The 14,042-nt window shown below is 35.9% G+C and overlaps 1 long non-coding RNA gene across 5 annotated transcripts in view; it reads right to left on the bottom strand.

The window, feature by feature from the left end:
* The window catches only part of LOC103794583 (uncharacterized), a 455,426-nt gene that overhangs the window by 124,183 nt on the left and 317,201 nt on the right, over positions 1–14,042 (bottom strand). Inside the window, exon 10 of one of the 5 annotated variants that reach the window (XR_013520577.1) lies at positions 11,591–13,892. The exons of the other annotated variants lie outside the window; for them this stretch is intronic. This is a non-coding gene — a long non-coding RNA (uncharacterized LOC103794583). Of the gene's footprint in view, positions 1–11,590; positions 13,893–14,042 lie in introns of those variants that run through there. 5 annotated transcript variants of the gene reach the window in all.

Genomic DNA, 14,042 nt, shown 5'->3' with positions numbered 1-14,042 from the left:
ATAAGAGAGAAAGAAAAAAATCGATCAATGAAAGTCAGAAGGAAACTGCAAGGAAGAATGAACAAAAGATAACTTGTATAAGGGTAATACTATTTCATTTCTTTAATTTTGGAAATCTTTTTCACATAATAAGCATATTTGGTATATAACATTGTGTTAAAATTATATCAATTCTTCCTCTTTTTCTTTTTAAAACATTCTGTAAGCATTTCTAATCATATTCACACAGAGGGACATGCCTGAAACAGACATTTCACATAGACAATGGACTCTTAGTGGTGGGTGCTGATGTTTCTAGACATAAAGGCAGATATTTCCAAAAATCATTCAAAAATATTAAAAGTTGCTATGCATGCATACACACACCCATAAGTGGAGACATATATATACATTAATCCATGTGTTACTTCTTTTTTTGAGACGGAGTTTCGCTCTTTTTACCCAGGCTGGAGTGCAATGGCGCGATCTCAGCTCACTGCAACCTCCACCTCTTGGGTTCAGGCAATTCTCCTGCCTCAGCCTCCTAACTGGCTGGGATTACAGGCATGCGCCACCATGCCCAGCTAATTTTTTGTATTTTTAGTAGAGATGGGGTTTCACCATGTTGACCAGGATGGTCTTGATCTCTTGACTTCGTGATCCACCCTCCTCAGCCTCCCAAAGTGCTGGGATTACAGGCGTGAGCCACCGTGCCCGGCCTAATCCATGTGTTACTTCTAATCTGACTCCTCCAGTTTCTCTATTATGTCATAGTTGTAGCAACTTCTAACTCTTCAAAAAAAAATGTTAGAAAAAATTTTCTAAGGTTTATATAGTCATCACCTTTTTTTTTTTTTTGAGACAGAGTCTCACTCTGTCACCAGGTGCCAGGCTGGAGTGCAGTGGCTCGATCTCAGCTCACTGCAACCTCCATCTCCCAGGTTCAAGCAATTCTCCTGCCTCAGCCTCCTCAGTTGCTGGGACTATAGGCACACACCACCAAGACAAGCTAATTTTTGTATTTTTTAGTAGAGACGGGGGTTTCACCATGTTGGCCAGGATGGTCTCAATTTCTTGACCTCATGATCCGCCTGCCTTGGCCCCCTAGAGGATTCCAGCAACATAGGATTACAGGAGTAAGCCACTGCGCCCAGCCTATATACATCTTAAACAATTAGTCAAAGACAACTGAAGCCAGTCCAAGACAATATTTACAACTATTTGACTGGATCAATCATATGGTATTTTAATCAGCTTGGTTTGTATGTACACTGCAAATAATCCCAATTTGATTCTTACTGAAGAGGGTATTACTTAGATCAATGTTTTTCAAGTGTATTCCACAAAGAAACTGTATTGGTGTCAAACGACTCAGAGAAATTCTGTATACTCTGTAATATGTATGTTGGTGGCCAGAACACAAAGGAAAAATATCAGCAAATATTTTCATTTAAAAAGGCAGTAACTGTTGATGAGGTCAAATATATAATCTAAATATGTAAAACTAGAATATGTAAATGATGGGAGCAGGTACTGGTGGAGAGCACAAAGGAACTAAAAGACAGGATTTTATTATTGAGTGATTATTGGAAAAGTAAAAACTAAAACATGTTTTGAAATATAAATATAAACATAAAAATCTAAAACAAGATAGATCACTAAATAAAAACCAGGCGCACATTTTGCAGATTTTGAAAAACAAAATGGGAATGAAGCATTTTTTAGAAAGCATTAAACTCAGCATCAAAAATAGAACTAAATAAATTAGTAAAGTCACTATATGTCATTGAGTTGAACAGGTATATAAAAAGCAAATTCTCCCTTGCTAAGACAGCCCAAGCTGTCTTGTAAAAGTGACTCATAAAACAGTACTGTAAAGGGCAAATTTGGGAGAGCAGGTATCAAGCAAACTCAAATCAGTGAAAGAAAACAAAATGAAGGATGAAATGAGAAGATGGAGAAGAAAAATAGTGCTAAGATTACAATTATAAATTAAATAATCTAAGAGTTGAAGGCAAAACTGCACTAAACAAGACGGGGAGGGTCAGTTGTATGTCAAAATCCATCAAGATGTTATATTCAAGGCGTAATCTGAAACTTTGTTATGTGTTGGCAAAATTGAGGGCCAAAAAATGTGGGCCACTGAAACACACTACACTAGTGAATTGTAATCATAAACTAAGGTTACTTTTATTTCACTGTGTAGAAACATCCACATCATCACATGACGATTCTTAGGCACAATGCCATTTTTAATACAACCCTGCTTTCTTATGTACTCACGGAAAAACCTTTTTAAAAATCTGTTCCAGCTAATCACAAATCAGCTTTCATTCACAGCAAAGTGTACACATAGTCTACATTCTGTAAAATCTACTCTAGTCAATTCTCTAGCATGATTAAGAACTGATAACATATATCGAATGCTTACTGTGCGCCAGGCACCATTCAAAGAATTTTGCATGTGTGAACTCACTGAATTCTCACTCCAGTGAACTTATTTTACCTGATAGATATGATGATAACATAACACAACACATATATTATCTGAGACACATACCTAATTAGTGATGAAGCAGTGTTTGAATCCAAATGATCCTGAATCTGTATTCTTATCACTACGCTATCTCACCTTTCGACACTTACTTATGTTTATGTCACGGTGTAGATACTCTGTTGTCTCAAAAGTAAATTTTACACATTGACAAAAAGACGGCAGAATGCCTGCAAAATTTTGTGGTAAACCCAGAGATGATATTTCTTAACATTTAGGGAAGGGATAATTTTCCAGAAATATTCTGGATTTTAGCTATAATTATTCTTTTTCATCTTATTTTTTAAATAAAATATATGTTGGAGATTGTCTCATAATAATACATAAAGAAATATTTCTTGGCTGGGCATAGTGGCTAACATGCCTGTAATCCCGGCACTTTGGGAGGCCGAGGTGGGTGGATCACATGAGGTCAGAAGTTTGAGACCAGCCCAACCAACATTGTGAAACCCTGTCTCTACTAAAAATACAAAAATTAGCTAGGCTTAGTGGCACACACCTGTGGTCCCAGCTGCTTGAGAGGCCGAGGCCCCTAAATTGCTTGAACCCAGTAGGCAGAGGTTGCAGTGTGTTGAGACTTTCAGCCTGGGTGACAGAACAAGACTCCACCTCAAAAAAGAAAATTATAGTTACATATCTATCATTACATTCTGCTACTATGAACATATAGGTTATATCCAGGACTTTGTCCCAAATAATGGGGTAATGTATAATCTTTCACATAAATAATATTGTAATAATTCAAGTATACCTCCTTGTATAAAATCTACAGTTAGATGATGCAATAGGAGAAGAAATACCGAGTAGCAAGGAAAGATTTACAGTGTCTAAAATAATTTAATCAACAGTATTTAGTAAAAGGGTATGAGTATATGCATTTCAAATTTTGATAAGTATTTCCAATGTGCTCTTCATACAGCTTGAAAGAATTTTAACTCCCTTCTACATTTAAAGTTTCCCTATTTTCCCACTATGGCTAGCATAAACTTGGATATTCACCTGTCTAAGTGACAAAATGTGTCTCTTAATTTTGGCTTGCATTTTTGTTATTGTAAGTTTGAGGATTTTGGAGTTTAAGAACCAGCTTTCCTGATCTGTGAAGTTGTAAAAATTACTTGCCCAAATTTTGTTTCCTTCTTCAACTTATTCTCATTTATTTACAGGTGGTCTTTATGTATCGAAGTAATTTTTTTTTTCTAGATGAGTTGCATTTGTTTTTATCTTTATACTGCCTATTTGTCTTTTAACTTAGATTTTCATGATTTTTGCAATCTAGAAATTTTGTTTAATTAAATTTATCAATCTTTACTTATACCACTTCAGATTTATAACAGCTTGTCTAATTTTCAAAAATTTTGCTAAGATAATGCTAAATTTAGAAAACAGCTTAAACAGAAGTAATATTATTATGAATGAATTTTCCTTTCTGAAAACCAAATATTTTGTTCTATTGTGTCATTTATTGCAGTTTTATTGTTTCCTCATACAACTTATACATTTATGGTTCAATTTATGCATAGATACTTTATATTTTCTACTATTTTAACAGAATAATTTTAAAAATATATCTTCTAATGCATTATTGTTTTTGGATATTAGGGTTATTCATTTCCACTTATTCCTTTTTTACCAAGACATTTTTTGTGTTGGCTAAAATTTGTGTTGAATCTTCCAATTCTTCAAGTAAATACAAAGACTTGCCATTTCCTTCCCCTTTATGATTTATATATATCTTACCTATTTCTCTTGTACTTAACAATTTTAAAAGGATTTCTCTAATTGATTTAATGACAGGGAGAACAAAACCAAGCTAGAAAACACTCTTCAGAATATCATCAAGGAGAACTTCCTCAACCTAGTAAGACAGGCCACCATTCAAGTCTAGGAAATACAGACAGCACCACAAAGGTATTTGTCAAGGAAAGCAATGCCAAATCTGATGAATCACATAATCGTCATATTCAACAGGGTTGAAATGAAGGAGAAAATGTTAAGGGCAGTCACAGAGAAAGGTCGGGTCACCCGCAAAGGGAAGCCCATCAGACTCACAGTGGATCTCTTGGCAGAAACCCTACAAGCCGGAAGAGAGTGGGGGCCAATATTCAACATCCTAAAAGAAAAGACTTTTCAATCCAGAATTTCATATCCAGCCAAACTAAGCTTCATAAGTGAAGGAGAAATAAAATCCTTCATGGACAAGCAACTGCTGAGAGATTTCATCACCACCAGGCCTGCCCTATAGAACTCCTGAAGGAAGCACTAAACATGGAAAGGAACAAACAGTACCAACGAATGGCAAAACATACTAAACTGTAAAGATCATTGACACTATGAAGAAACTACATCAACTAGTGGGCAAAACAACCATTTAGCATCATAATGGCAGGATCAAATTGACACATAACAATATTAACCTTAAATGTAAATGGAATAAATGTTCCAATCAAAAGACAGACTGGCAAATTGGATAAAAGTCAAGACCCATTGGTGTGCTGTATTCAGGAAACCCATCTCATGTGCAAAAACACACATAGGCTGAAAATAAAGGGGTGGAGGAAGATTTACCAAGCAAATGGAGAGCAAAAAAAAGCAGAGGTTGCAATCCTTGTCTCTGATAAAGCATACTTTAAACCAACAAAGATCAAAAGAGGCAAAGGGCATTACATAATGGTAAAGGGATTAATGCAACAAGAAAAGCTAACTATCCTAAATATATATATGCACCCAATACATAAAGCAAGTTCTTAATGACTACAAAGAGACTTAGACTCCCACACAATAATAATTGGAGACTTTAACACCTCACCATCAATACTAGACAGATCCATGAGACAGAAAATTAACAAGGATATCCAGGACTTGAACGAAGCCCTGGACCAAGTGGATCTAATAGACCTCTACAGAACTCTCCACCCCAAATGAACAGAATATACATTCTTCTCAGCACTACATCACACTTCTTCTAAAATTGACCACATAACTGGAAGTAAAACACCCCTCAGCAAATGTAAAAGAATGGAAATCATAACAAACAGTCTCCCAGACTGCAGTGCAATCAAATTAGAACTCAGGATTAAGAAACTCACTCAAAACTACACAACTACACAGAAACTAAACAACCTGCTCCTGAATGACTACTGGGTAAATAACGAAATGAAGGCAGAAATAAAGATGTTCTTCGAAACCAATGAGAACAAAGACACAACGTACCAGAATCTCTGGGACACATTTAAAGCAGTGTCTAGAGGGAAATTTATGGCACTAAATGCCCACCAGAGAAGCAAGGAAACACATAAAATTGACACCCTAACATCATGATTAAAAGAACTGGAGGAGAGAGTTCAAACAAATTCAGAAGCTAGCAGAAGGCAAGAAATAACTAAATCAAAGCAGAACTGAAAAAGATTTAGACACAAGAAACCCTTCAAAAAATTAATAAATCCAGGAGCTGGTGTTTTGAAAAAATCAACAAGATAGATAAACCACTAGCCAGACTAATAGAAAAGAGAGAAGATTCAAATAGATGCAATAAAAAATGGTATGGGGGATGTCACCACTAATCCCATAGAAATAATAACTACCATCAGAGATTACTACAAGCACCTCTATGCAAATAAAACAGTAAATCTAGAAGAAATTGATAAATTCCTATACAACATACACCCTCCCAGTACTAAACTAGGAAGAAGTTGAATTCCTGAATAGACCAATAACAAGGTCTGAAGTCGAGGCAGCAATTAATAGCCTACCAACAAAAAAAGTCCAGGACCAGATGGGTTCACAGCCAAATTCTACCAGATGTACAAAGAAGAGCTGGTACCATTCCTTCGGAAACTATTCCAAACAATACAAAAAGAGGGGAATCCCCCTTGATTTTATGAGACCAAAATCATCCTGATACCAAAACCTGGCAGAGACGCAACTATAAAAGAAAACTTCAGGCCAATATCCATGATGAATATTGATGCAAAAATCTTAAATAAAATACTGACAAACAGATTACAATAGCACATCAAAAAGCATATCCGTCATGATCAAGTCAGCTTCATCCCAGGGATGCAAGGCTGGTTCAACATCTGCAAATCTGTAAATGTAATCCATCACATAAGCAGAACCAAATACAAAACCACATGATTATCTCAATAGATTCAGAGAAGGCCTTCGACAAAATTCAATAGCCCTTAATGCTAAAAACTCTGAATAAACTAGGGATTGATGAATCGTATCTCAAAATAATAAGAGCTATTTATGACAAACCTACAGCCAATATCATGCTGAATGGGCAAAAACCAGAAGCATTCCCTTTGAAAACAGGCACAAAACAAAGATGCTCTCTCTCACCACTCCTATTCAACATAGTATTGGAAGTTTTGCCTAGGGCCATCAGGCAAGAGAAAGAAATAAAGTGTATTTGAGTAGGAAGAGAAGATGTCAAATTGTCCCTGCTTGCAGATAACATGATTGTATATTTAGAAAATCCCATCATCTCAGCCCAACTTCTCCTTAAGCTGATAAGCAACTTCAGCAAAGTCTCAGGATACAAAATCAATGTGAAAAAATTGCAAGCATTCCTATACACCCACAGTAGATAAACAAAGAGCCAAATTGTGAGTGAACTCCCTTTCACAATTGCTAGAAAGAGAATAAAATACCGAGGAATACAACTAACAAGGGATGTGAAGTGCCTCTTCAAGGAGAACTACAGACCACTGCTCAAGAAAATAAGAGAGGACACAAACAGATGGAAAAACATTCCATGCTCATGGTTAGGAAGAATTGTGAAAATGGCCACATTGCCCAAAGTAATTTATAGATGCAGTGCTATCCCCATCAAGCTATCAATGACTTTCTTCAGAGAATTGGGAAAAAATACACCTTAAACTTCACGTGGAACCAAAAGAGAGCCCACATAACCAAGACAATCCTAAGCAAAAAAAAAGAAGAAAAAAAAGCTGGAGGCATCATGCTACCTGACTTCAAGCTATATTATAAGGCTACTATATTCAAAACAGCATGGTACTGGTACCAAAACAGAGATATAGACCAATGGAACAGAACAAAGGACTCAGAAAGACCACCACATAACTACAACTATCTGATCTTTGACAAACCAGACAAAAACAAGCAATGGGGGAAAGATTCCCTATTTGATAAATGGTGTTGGAAAAACTGGCTAGCCATATGCAGAAAGCTGAAACTGGATACCTTCCTTACACCTTATACAGAAATTAAATCTAGATGGATTAAAGATTTAAACATGAGGCCTACCACTATAAAAACTCTAGAAGAAGACATAGCCAATACCATTCAGAACATAGGCATGGGCAAGGACTTCATTACTAAAACACCCAAAACAATGGCAACAAAATCCAAAATAGACAAATGGGACCTAATTAAACTTAAGAGTTTCACACAGCCAAAGAAACTATCAATAGAGTAAACCAGCAACCAACAAAATGGGCAAAAAATTTTGCAGTCTACCCATCTGACAAAGGACTAATATCCAGAATTTACAATGAACTTAAAAAATTTTCAAGAAAAAAACAAACAACCCCATCAAAAAGTAGGCAAAGGATATGAACAGATACTTCTCAAAAGAAGACATTTTTGCAGCCAACAAACATATGAAAAAAAGCTCATCATCACTGGTCATTAGAGAAATGCAAATCAAAACCACATTGAGATACCATCTCATGCCAGTTAGAATGGCGATCATTAAAAAATCTGGAGACAACAGATGCTGGAGAGGATGTGGAGAAATAGGAACACTTTTACACTGTTGGTGGGAGTGTAAATTAATTCAACCATTGTAGAAGACAGTGTGGTGTTTCCTGAAGGATCTAGAAATATAAATACCATTTGACCCAGCAATCTCATTAATGGGTATATTCCCAAAGGATTACAAATCATTCTATTTTAAGACACATGCACATGCATGTTTATTGTGGCACTCTTCACAATAGCAAAGACTTGGAAGCAACCCAAGGTCCATCAGTGATAGACTGGATAAAGAAACTGTGGCACATATACACCATGGAATACTATGGATGATTTTATGTCCTTTGCAGGGACATGGATGAAACTGGAAACTATCATTCTCAGCAAACTGACACAGAACAGAAAACCAAACACTGCATGTTGTCACTCATAAGTGGATGTTGAACAATGAGAACACACAGACACAGGGAGGGGAACATTGCACACCGGGACCTGGGGGTTCAGGGACTAGGGGAGGAATAGCGGGGGGTAGGGGAATTGCAGGGGATAGTATTAAGAGAAATACCTAATGTAGATGATGGGGTGATGGTCGCAGCAGACCGCCACCATGTCATGTGTATACCTACGTAACAAACCTGCACAGTCTGCACATGTACCCCAGAACTTAAAGTACAATACATAAATAAAAAAAGATAAAACTCAAATATTGATATTATCAACTTATATTCATGAAACTTCTAAAACTTCCAAAACACTCAATTCTTGCTTTCTGTAGATGTAAAGTTGTTTCTTTTTGATCTGAAAAGGCACAATAAATTCAAATTATAGGCCAATTAAAAGTTAACTTATTTATTCAACGACAATTTAGTGAACATCCCATATGTGCCAAACACTGAGGGCAGAAAAAAAGAAAAAAGTGATGAGATGGTGCTTCTTGAAAGATTCGGTAGCAAAGGGAAGACGTGAACGTAATAAAAGTCGGAAAGTGGTAAGTGCCACATGAAAGATTAGTCTAATGGAGGTTAAGGACTAGCTTGGCCAGAGAGTCATCAGGGAAGGTCTAGAGGAAGATGTTGATACTAAGCAGAAACTTAAAATATGGCTAGGGTTTAAATGTGTGGGCACGATGGGGGGACATATACAGAGTAAGCTGATAACTTCTGCTTTACATACATCTTGTAATATTAAAGATAAGTAGATTCGTCTGCAAAAGAGATGATGTGATAAGCCTTCTCATTACATGGGATAAATGTGCATTTTTCAAAGCTGTAGCAAAATTCTCTTATCTCCTGCTCTAATTCTAGTATACTTACTGCAAGACTTTTTGTATAGGTTGTATCTTAGAAAAGAGATGATCTAGATACTAGATGAAAGGAAATCAATAAACAGGTAAAGTGAAATCTAAAATTCAAAAGGAGAAAATAGAATTTTTGAGAGAACAATATTCATACTAGATACTGTCTTAATATAATATTTCTTCTTTTCAACAGAATAGCCAGTTCCTCCGATCTCATGAAAGGCTAGAATTGGTTGGTAATATTTATTCTTAAGGTTTTCTTGATAATCTAGTATAACAAATTGCTTTTTGAACATTGCTTCCCAGACATTGCTTTACTTCTAATCTCTCAAAGAAATAATGGTCACATTTCACGCAGAAGAAACCTCTGAGGCTTTTTGGCATAGTTCAAAGATTATTCTATTGACAAGTCCAACATTCAAAAAGTAATGCTGTCTATACTGCCTTTTTCCAAGGAAGTTACAGCATTGCCTCTCATTTATCCAGTGGGACAGAAATGGTGAAATAGTATGTCCATTTTAGAAGTACATTCAAGCTAACTGTTTTACCTCAGATCATGCCATTTGTCACAGACCCATTCTTAGAATTCAGTCTTCTAACTTAAATTTCAGTGGGTTTTCTATAAGACACTGCTAACTGTGGTTTGCACAGTTATATATAGAAAAATCATACGGAAAAAATTCTGAGAGCGTTGGACTATTCATCCCTGACCACTGTCATATCTAAGTATTTGAACCCCACTTGCCTTCCCTGCTGCCCTTCCTCTTCTCATCTAGGTTCAAGACTTCCCTTTTGAAACTTAAATTCACTATTCTCTATTCTGAAAATGAAACTTTTTGAGTATTAGTGTTCTCCTTTTCTATGAATTAAGGGAACCAATATCTTTCAAAAAGAGCTGTGCTTACATCAAAGGGAAGCTGAACCCCTTTCTTTTACTGTGGACTTCACTATCACATATAAGTTTCTGTCTGTAAGAGAGAGGCACTATTAGCCTATATTCCCTAACTTTTAAAGAAAAGCAAACAAACAAAATCTGAAGTATCAAAGGTAATTGCCTTGCAAAAAGGATCACAGACTTATTAAACACTAACCTGGAATCCCACAATTACAATATGCACTACAATGATGACTTCAGAATAAGAGGTCATCTTGATCCCACTCAACCAATAAATACCTGAAAAATTAAAATATCCTTAATGAGACATGATCCCAGAATGAGGACCTAGAAAAGCCAGCAATTGTTTTATTCTTTACTTTTTCTTGTGATTAATATTATTTGCAATTTATAATATATGTACATATTATGTATTATTTTCTTATTTGACACTGAAAGTTATTAAATTTTAGGTTATTTTGTATGACTTAGTAGCATGACAGTACATGTGTTTTATCTTCTGTTATCATAATTATATGTTCTCTTTCGTTATTGCTTGTTTTATTTTAATGCTTACTTGTTATTTTGTTTGCTCTTGATCTTTGAACTCAAGTATACATTTTTGTTATATGAATTGTTATTTATTTTGTGACAAAATAAATCTGTCACCAGGCTGGCTCACTGCAACCTCCACCACCTGGGTTCAGGCAATTCTCCTGCCTCAGCCTCTTAATTAACTGGGACTACAGGTGTGTGCCACCACCCCAGGTAATTTTTGTATTTTCAGTAGAGACAGAGTTTCACCACGTTGGCCAGGATGGTCTTGATCTCTTGACCTCGTGATCCACTCACCTCAGCCTCCCAAAGTGTGAGGATTAGAGGCATTAGCCACCATGCCAATCCTATTTATTTTTAACTCTAATAAAATGCTAGTTATAATTTTATACTATACACCCAGATCTTCCCCCCCCCCTTTTTTTTGAGACAAGAAAAAAATATACTTTTTTCATTCTCATTCTATCACCTAGGCTGGAGTGCAGTGGTGCAATCTTGGCTGACTGCAACCTTCGACTCAGGGGCTCAGGTGATCCTCCAAACTCAACCTCCCCCAAGTAGCTGGGATTACAGGTGCATGCCTGGTTAATTTTTGTATTTTAGTAGACACAGGGTTTTGACATAATAGGGCTGATTTTGAATTCCCAGTGCTCAAGTGATCAGCCCACCTCTGCCTTGCAAAGTGCTGGGATTACAGGTGTAAAAGTCACAGTGTCCCGAGATCTTTACTTCTTAACAGGACACTAGGTACAGACTACCCTTTAATAAATATGAGAAAATAAGCTCATGTATTGATGTTACTTACCTCCTTACCATATTGTAATCTGCTCCTTCACTTCTATTTCCCTATCTTCAGATTTTAAAAATCAAGTATTGTTATTCAATGTAATTTTGCATTTAAGTAATTCACCAATCATTTTACTTCATCACTTATCCACTCCTGATTTTTTAAATTTAAAATCATTGCTGAGTTACTTAGAATTACATTTTAAGTAGAATTTTTAGAGACGTTGCATAAGCAAAGCACTACTTGAGTCTCTATCTTCAGAACGCCTTCAGATTACCTTCACATTTGAATGCAGTCTGCACACTGATGGAAATGGGAAGGGTCTCTTCATTCAGTTTCCCCTCAAAACTCTTTGGATTTAAGGTAATTCTGCATTTCATAGCTTTATGTCATCTAACACTGCTGGGGCACTCCAGGGTATGCTGATTCTTTCCTGTGTCTTGATTCTTATGTTTTCTTTTTCCTCATTTCTCATAAAATTAAACACCTATCTGTGTGATTCCTCTTGAAATACAGAAGATCTTCAAGATCTTAAAAACTAGAGATTCAGGTATCCCTTTAGGTAAAAAAAAAAACTTCAATAATTTGTGCTTTCACTTATAAGTTGACCATAGCAATTCATCTATATTTTAGACCTCTTTTCCACCTAAATATTTATCTGTCAATACTTTATCTCACAGTCTTTATTCTACATTCTATGTATACCCAAGCCCTTTCCCATAAGGCTTTCTGATTTTTCTGTAGTGGCTTTAGAGAAAGACAGGATAATGAGAAAGGCACTATAGCAGAACAGTTGTGGGAGTCATTAGATTTATTTACAAACATGCCAGTTTCCCTGCTTCTTTCATGCATGGTATAAGGTTGTGTTTCTCCACCTCCACTTCTCAAAAGTAAGTATGGCTTGCTTTGGCCAATGAAATGGAAGCCTATGCTGTCTGTGTTACTTCAGGGCACAATCATTTCATTGCCAGTGCAGGACACTGAATGTTCCCTAAACCCGCTGTGGTGATAATGGAAACACAAATCAAGATGAAGTTTTCCTCAGCCTTCATCGCTGAATGACTCCAACAACTTGGGTCTCCCTACTGACTTGCTTTGGACAACCAGAGCGAGAAAGGGAGATTTTGTTTTTGAATCCACTGAGTTTTTAAGGCTGTTCATTAGCCTAACTTAACTTTGCAAACCTTACTTGATATATTTGTTAAATGTATGGATTCTGAAACTCTGCTGTCTGGTTTCAAATCCCAGCTTTAAGACTTACTAGTTTACTAACCTTTGGCAAGTTACTTAACCAGGTTATTCATTAGTAAAATTGAGATGATAACAGTAGCTAACTCATAAGGTTATTGTAATAACTAAATCTGTTAATATATAAATTACTTAAACGCTTCCTGGCACATAGTATGTGTTATTTGCATCTTTGTGATTACTCTCCCTCTTTCTGTTTTCTTCTTTTTCTCAGTTCTACTGACTTCTTTTCTATTCCATTCTGTTGACACATTATCTTTGTATTTTGAGAATGCATATTAAATGTAAAAAAACACCTTACAATTTTCTTCGGTTTCATAGTGTGTCATTTCCTAAAATGTACTTTTCCTCTTAATTTTCCATGGTGCTTTTCTCTCCATCAATTAAATTAGGAATTTTGTATAAGATTTTGTTACTTTTTGTGCATTTATTTTTGAGTGGACACAGATCTATCCTGATTGATTTGATCCAATCAAGTGTAAATGAAATCCACATCCCCACATCCTTTGCTTTCCTGTGCATCGAGATACTAGATATCAAGTAGTGTCCATTTATACTATTTGGGTAGTTATTTTGCTGTATGAAAGGAATTAGGAAGTGGTTAAGGAAGAAAGCAGCTGAAATATCTTGACTCCCAACACTTTCCTTTAAAAGTTTGTATCAACTTTCCATGGGACGCTGTGTGCTGTTTGTGAAAAATGGAAAAGTAAGTGTTCTTGAGAGTAAACCACTTGCTCTGGTGAGAGCCACTGGTTTGCAAGTTCTGTATATTTTCTCTGATTACTTGGCATTTGGTATAAGCTGCAGAGCTGACTCCCATAAAGCTGTGTTCCATTTCTCCTTTATCTTAGTGTTCCCAGATCTCTTCTTTCTTGATTAGCTGGGAAAAATATATCAAAAAGAAATCATACTCAGAGAATGAAAAGATTAGCCTTAAACTAAAGAGAATATTTCTAAAACATATATCCAAAAAAGAAATAGAATCTAAAATGTATAAGGAACTCTTAAAATTCATCAATGAAAAAAAATT

The sequence above is a fragment of the Callithrix jacchus genome, chromosome 7 (genome assembly GCF_049354715.1).
Source record: "Callithrix jacchus isolate 240 chromosome 7, calJac240_pri, whole genome shotgun sequence".
NCBI classification, from domain to species: Eukaryota; Metazoa; Chordata; class Mammalia; order Primates; family Cebidae; genus Callithrix; species Callithrix jacchus.
This window is presented reverse-complemented; position numbering and strand designations above follow the sequence as displayed.